This window comes from Gobius niger (assembly GCF_951799975.1).
Source record: "Gobius niger genome assembly, chromosome: 24".
NCBI classification, from domain to species: Eukaryota; Metazoa; Chordata; class Actinopteri; order Gobiiformes; family Gobiidae; genus Gobius; species Gobius niger.
The window spans coordinates 14,400,259-14,406,702 of NC_136875.1; the positions used below are offsets into that span (position 1 = coordinate 14,400,259).

At 45.5% G+C, this 6,444-nt stretch overlaps 1 long non-coding RNA gene across 1 annotated transcript; it reads left to right on the top strand.

Moving 5' to 3' along the window:
• Positions 1-4,844: 4,844 nt before the first annotated feature.
• LOC306982425 lies at positions 4,845-5,164 on the top strand. Its single transcript, XR_013794202.1, has 3 exons — positions 4,845-4,905; positions 4,938-4,969; positions 5,098-5,164. It is a non-coding gene; the product is annotated as an uncharacterized lncRNA (long non-coding RNA).
• The last annotated feature ends 1,280 nt before the right edge of the window (positions 5,165-6,444 follow it).

The window sequence follows — 6,444 nt, forward strand, 5'->3', positions numbered from 1 at the left end:
CACTGATTAGCCCATTTCAAAGACTCCGCTTCCACACGTCTCCTCTGGAAAAGAAAGAAAAGTCTCCCAGGAGTCGAGCGGGAATATCCTGACACGCTTAAAGAGCTGCTTCAGCATTCCCGGGAAAAACAGGGAGAAAGCGGCAGCGGGACGGAGGTAATGATGACCAGGAGGCGCAAGTGGAAGACGACAATTAAAGAATAATAACGAAAACAGAGGCGAGCCCGGCCCCGGGGACGGAGCGAGACGTCGCGGGAACATCTTCAGAAATAATTGGATGTAAAGCCGGCGAGTGGACATTAAATTAGGTTATGATTTTTATGGGCTTTGTTATTATTGCGAAAGGACACGCGGCGGAGTTATCGATTGGCTGGAATGCGGCGGCTCGCGCTCCCAGTTTCGTGTAAGTTTGGTCTAACGACGCAGCTTTACAATGTGAGCCCGCGCTATAGTCATGTGTTTGGCATGGGAGTCACATTTAGTGCTTTTTTCATTATGTTACCCACATCCTGTAGGCCAGTGTAACTCCTCATTTGAAAGACCTACAAAACTAAATTGATTTTTTTCCTCACAAAAGATTTTTTTTTCTTCACTTTTTTGTTGGGCAGTCGTCTCATTTTTGTCAAATTTTCGTGACTTTTTTGTCACTTTTTCGTCCATTTTTTGTCAATTTTTTGTAAAATTGTTCTCACTTTTTTGTCAATTTTTTGTCAATTTTTGTCAATTTTTTGTCACGTTTTCGTCAAATTATTCGCATTTTTTTGTCAAATTCTTATCACTTTTTCGTCCATTTTTTCTCAATTTTTCATCAAATTTTTCTCACTTTTTTGTCAATTTTTTGTCAATTTTTGTCATTTTTGTAAATTTTTTGTAAATTTTTTGTCATTTTTTTGTCAAATTCTTATCACTTTTTCGTCCATTTTGTCCTCAATTTTTCATCAAATTTTTCTCACTTTTTTGTCAATTTTTTGCCCATTTTTGTCATGTTTTGTACATTTTTTGTCACTTTTTCGTTAATTTTTTGTCAAATTCTTCTCACTTTTTCGTCCATTTTTTCTCAATTTTTTGTCAATTTTTTGTCACTTTTTTGTACATTTTTTGTCACTTTTTCGTCAAATTATTCGCATTTTTTTGTCAAATTCTTATCACTTTTTCGTCCATTTTGTCCTCAATTTTTCATCAAATTTTTCTCACTTTTTTGTCAAATTTTTGTCCCTTTTTGTCATTTTTTGTTAATTTTTTGTCACTTTTTCGTCCATTTTTTTCTCAATTTTTCATCAAATTTTTCTCACTTTTTTGCCAATTTTTTGTCATTTTTTGTCATTTTTTGTACATTTTTTGTCACTTTTTCGTATAATTATTCACATTTTTTTGTCAAATTCTTATCACTTTTTCGTCCATTTTTTCTCAATTTTTCAACAAATTTTTGTCCATATTTGTCATTTTTTGTCATTTTTTGTTCATTTTTTGTCACTTTTTCGTCACTTTTTCGTCAATGTTTTCTCACTTTTTTCACATTTTCATCATTGTTTTCGTCTTCCAGAAGCTTTTGGACTGGGGGTAAAGCTGGACAAAATGTGCTCGGTTCAGGCGGGAGTTAAGGGGTTAATATTGCACAAACTATCCACCAGGGGGGGGTGCTGCAGCGCCCTCAGCACCCTGGGTTCCCACGGCCTTGAAAGGGCAGGACTTAAACGCACGGATAAACGCGACTGAAGCCCAAACGAAGCTCTGACACAGGAAGAAAACGGCCTCTTAATTCACCCAGACCCACAGCCTTTTAAAGAGGCCATTAGTGGGACGTGCACCTCGGCTTGAGAACCCGGCGACAGCCCATTAAGGCCCCGTCTCTGCGTGGAATGCTGATGCAGCTACAGGAGTCAAATTTAGTGCTTTTTTCATTATGTTCAGAAGCAAACTGGACAAAATGTGAACTTTCGAGCAAAGGAATATACAGAAAAGAAGAACTGAAGCACATCGGATCAATGTAAATGCACAGCTCCTCTGCAGCCTGTGGGGGCGCTGTAGCAAAAACTCCTACAGGAAAAAACAGTGAAGAAGAAACACGCTTCTCTGATTGGTCGACTTCACTTCCTGTTCTGTCTCTTGTTTATAAATGGAGTGGACCGTGTGGGACAGAAACTACACTCAGATAAACAAATAGACTCGGATAAATGAGCCGATACTCGTCATGAGCAGCAGAACCGGGACTAAACCGGGACTAAACCAGGACTAAACCAGGACTAAACCAGGACTAAACCGGGACTAAAGCGCGACTAAACCAGGACTAAACCAGGACTAAACCAGGACTAAACCAGGACTAAACCAGGACTAAACCGGGACTAAAGCATGACTAAACCAGGACTAAACCAGGACTAAACCAGGACTAAACCAGGACTAAACCAGGACTAAACCAGGACTAAACCAGGACTAAACCGGGACTAAAGCGGGACTAAAGCATGACTAAACCAGGACTAAACCAGGACTAAACCAGGACTAAAGCGGGACTAAAGCGGGACTAAAGCATGACTAAACCAGGACTAAACCAGGACTAAACCAGGACTAAACCAGGACTAAAGCGGGGACTAAAGCAGGACAGGCGGACACTGCGAAGGCTCCGGGAAACGACATCCAAAACTACAGACTGTCCGGGTGAAAGGGACGCAGAGCAAGGTACTAAAGGATCTAATCAGGGCTTCAAAGGTTTCTTCCTTATATTGCTGAGTCACGGCTTTGTTTTGGTATGAATTTCATATTAACTGTTCGCTCTAATAATAGAGGGTCTGCACAGGGACAATTTTAGAGTTTGAAAAGATTGGAGGCCGTGTTCATGTGACTTCCACATGCAGGCGCGTCGGCCGAACGCCTCTTTCACCCGCCAGGGCCAAACCGGTCTGACCAGGTACAGGTTTTGGGACCGACCTCTGCTGTGGCCAAAGCGCTGACCCGTGTCTGATGTGACGTGAACAGACTCGAGACAAGAGAGTGGACAGTCCTCACTATAGACACGCAGGTCATAGGGATTCAATACAACTGTTCTAAAAGGGGATTTTGCTGATATTAGCATTTAGCTGCTGTTAGCGCAGCTTTAGCTGGTGTTAGCGTAGCATTTGCATGTAGCTTATACCTTCATAGATACAGACGGCCTCTCGTCATAGAGATGCCGTCTGTAGAAGGGGGCGTGGCCTCGCCGAGGGGGAAAATAGAATCTTTAGAGAAACAACATTTTTCACTCTTTTTAGCCATTTTACAACTTATTTATCACATACAAATACAGCCAAGTGTAAATCAGGCCCATATGGATATTTTCTCACAGCAGATTGTTCAGTAGAAGTGAAAAAACGGCAGTTGTAACTAGCAATAAGCTAACCGTTATCATTAGCACGATGCTAACATGAAGCTTCCTGTTAGCATTCTCCGTTTTTTTATGTATTTATGGGCTGTTGAACCACTTTGCTCCTCCCCATGTCTTTGTATCTTTATTTAGTAGAAAATTATATTCATATATTCATGCATTTGTTGAAGTAGTTTTTGAATAATTAGAGAAAATTTACTAGAATCTCTCCTTGTAGTTCAGTCTGTAGCAGAATCTCTCCTTAGTTCAGTCTGTAGCAGAATCTCTCCTTAGTTCAGTCAGTAGCAGAATCTCTCCTTGTAGTTCAGTCTGTAGCAGAATCTCTCCTTGTAGTTCAGTCTGTAGCAGAATCTCTCCTTGTAGTTCAGTCTGTAGCAGAATCTCTCCTTGTAGTTCAGTCAGTCACAGAGAGGAGGAACATGGAGTCGCTCCTTATCAAAGATGAAGAATGGTTTTAATATGAGCCCATTAGTAACGCGGTGATGGAGTTATTATCTCAATGGTCCAACAGCGTTTTAATCTCAAACAGACAGAACTACGGCGAGAGGGAAGGTCCAAATGTCACAGCGCGGAGTTTAATTAAACATGACCTTTATTAAACTTCATTACGGAGCGATATTAACATAATATGTAAAAAACGAACCTCTGTGAGAACATGCGAGAGGGAGCGAGGACCAGGACCGGACCTGGAGTGGACCTGGACTGGATCAGGACTGGATCAGGAAGCTCACCAAGGACCAAAGCAGGAGGTTTACAGTTTTTGTCATGTTTTTCTTTCTTTCATCTTTGTGTCTTTATCACGGTCACATGTGAGTTTCATAATAAAGTTCTACTTGGAATCTGAAGATCCAACGATGCAAAAAGCGATTATTTTTTCACCATTTTTGAACTGGTCTTTAGTGATTAGGATTTACGGCTCTTTTCTGGGAGCCGAGTCTTTGGGATCTGTTTATTTCAAAGAGCCGTTCAAAAGACTGGCTCTTTTGAATACAACATTGTAGTAGCGGCAGTCACATTATCTAGGACGCGATCGATAAAAGGCACTTCCTAAAATGTTTTTAAATCATCTAAAATTACAATGGGGCTGATATTTACGCCATGACTAATAAAAAGAGTCTGCAACTGTCAGTTAGCTTTGACTTTGAGTCCTTGCCTCAGGGGAAGTTCAGTATCTCGGGATCGTGTTCACGAGTGAGGAAAGGATGGAGCGTGAGATCGACAGACGGATCGGTGCGGTCGCTGTATCGGACGGTCGTGGTGAAGAGGGAGCGGAGTCGATCTACGTTCCCGCCCTCACCGACGGTCATGAGATCTGGGTAATGACCAGAAAGACAAGATCGCGAATACAAGCGGCCGAAATGAGTTTCCTTCACAGGAGCTGAGGAGCTCAGTTACCAAGGAGGAGCTTGGAGTAGAGTCGCTGCTCCTTCACGTGGCAAGGCAGGCATGTCCTAGTGGGACAAGGCCTGGTGGAAGACCCAGGACACGGTGGTGGGACTATGTCTCCGAGCTGGCCTGGTGTGGCCTCGGGGTCAGAACATCTGGAGGAGGTGTGGCCTCGGGGTCAGAACAGCTGGAGGAGGTGTGGCCTCGGGGTCAGAACATCTGGAGGAGGTGTGGCCTCGGGGTCAGAACAGCTGGAGGAGGTGTGGCCTCGGGGTCAGAACAGCTGGAGGAGGTGTGGCCTCGGGGGCAGAGCAGCCGGAGGAGGTGTGGCCTCGGGCTCAGAACAGCTGGAGGAGGTGTGTGTGGATCAGGAAGTTTGGGCATCTCTGCTGAGACTGCTGCCCCCACGACCCGGCCCCGGATAAAGCGGAAGAAACTGGATGGATGAGTTTTGACTTTAGAGCAAAAGCCTCCACGTGTGTGGCCGGCTTTGTTGTTGGGCTGATTCTTGAGTTTGTTTGTGGGAGTTTTGGGTGAAATTGACTCAAGATCTGTCTCTTTTCACATTTGAGATCCAGTTTGAACCGGGCCGTGGTGTTAGTCTGAGGGGCCGTGGTGTTAGTCTGAGGGGCCGTGGTATTAGTCTGAGGGGGCGTGGTGTTAGTCTGAGGGGCCGTGGTATTAGTCTGAGGGGGCGTGGTGTTAGTCTGAGGGGCCGTGGTATTAGTCTGAGGGGGCGTGGTGTTAGTCTGAGGGGCCGTGGTGTTAGTCTGAGGGGGCGTGGTGTTAGTCTGAGGGGGCGTGGTGTTAGTCTGAGGGGCCGTGGTGTTAGTCTGAGGGGCCGTGGTGTTAGTCTGAGGGGCCGTGGTGTTAGTCTGAGGGGGCGTGGTGTTAGTCTGAGGGGGCGTGGTGTTAGTCTGAGGGGCCGTGGTGTTAGTCTGAGGGGCCGTGGTGTTAGTCTGAGGGGCCGTGGTGTTAGTCTGAGGGGCCGTGGTGTTAGTCTGAGGGGCCGTGGTGTTAGTCTGAGGGGCCGTGGTGTTAGTCTGAGGGGCCGTGGTGTTACTCTGAGGGGGCGTGGTGTTAGTCTGAGGGGCCGTGGTGTTAGTCTGAGGGGCCGTGGTGTTAGTCTGAGGGGGTGTGTGTTAGTCTGAGGGGGCGTGGTGTTAGTCTGAGGGGGCGTGGTGTTAGTCTGAGGGGGCGTGGTGTTAGTCTGAGGGGGCGTGGTGTTAGTCTGAGTGATTGTGACTGTATGAGGCCTATGATTCTCTTTGTGATCGGGACTGAATTGTTATTTTATTGAATTGTATATTATTATAATCAGCATTTTTACTGGTCTGTGTGAAAACTCCTATGTAAACTTGATTAGACTTTTGGAACGACTGAGCTTGATCTAGACCAGGACTAAACCAGGAGGAGCTGAACTAACCTCAGATCTTGACTCCGGAACATAAGCTCCTCTCCTCCTCCCCCTCCTCACTCACATCTGTCTCCTCTCCCTTTCCTTTCATTTTCGTCATTGTTCGCCGCCGCCGCCGCCGCTCTTAACAAACGCGGCTGGGAAATAATTAAAATGCAGCGACTGATGAAACCGTTGCAGCTCGTCCTTGAAGGGTCGGCAGAAAATCGCCTTAAAGCCGGCGCCGGCAGAGGCGTTGGTCTGTGGAGACGCACCTGTCAGGCGCTCGGCCCCGCTGGTCGTTATT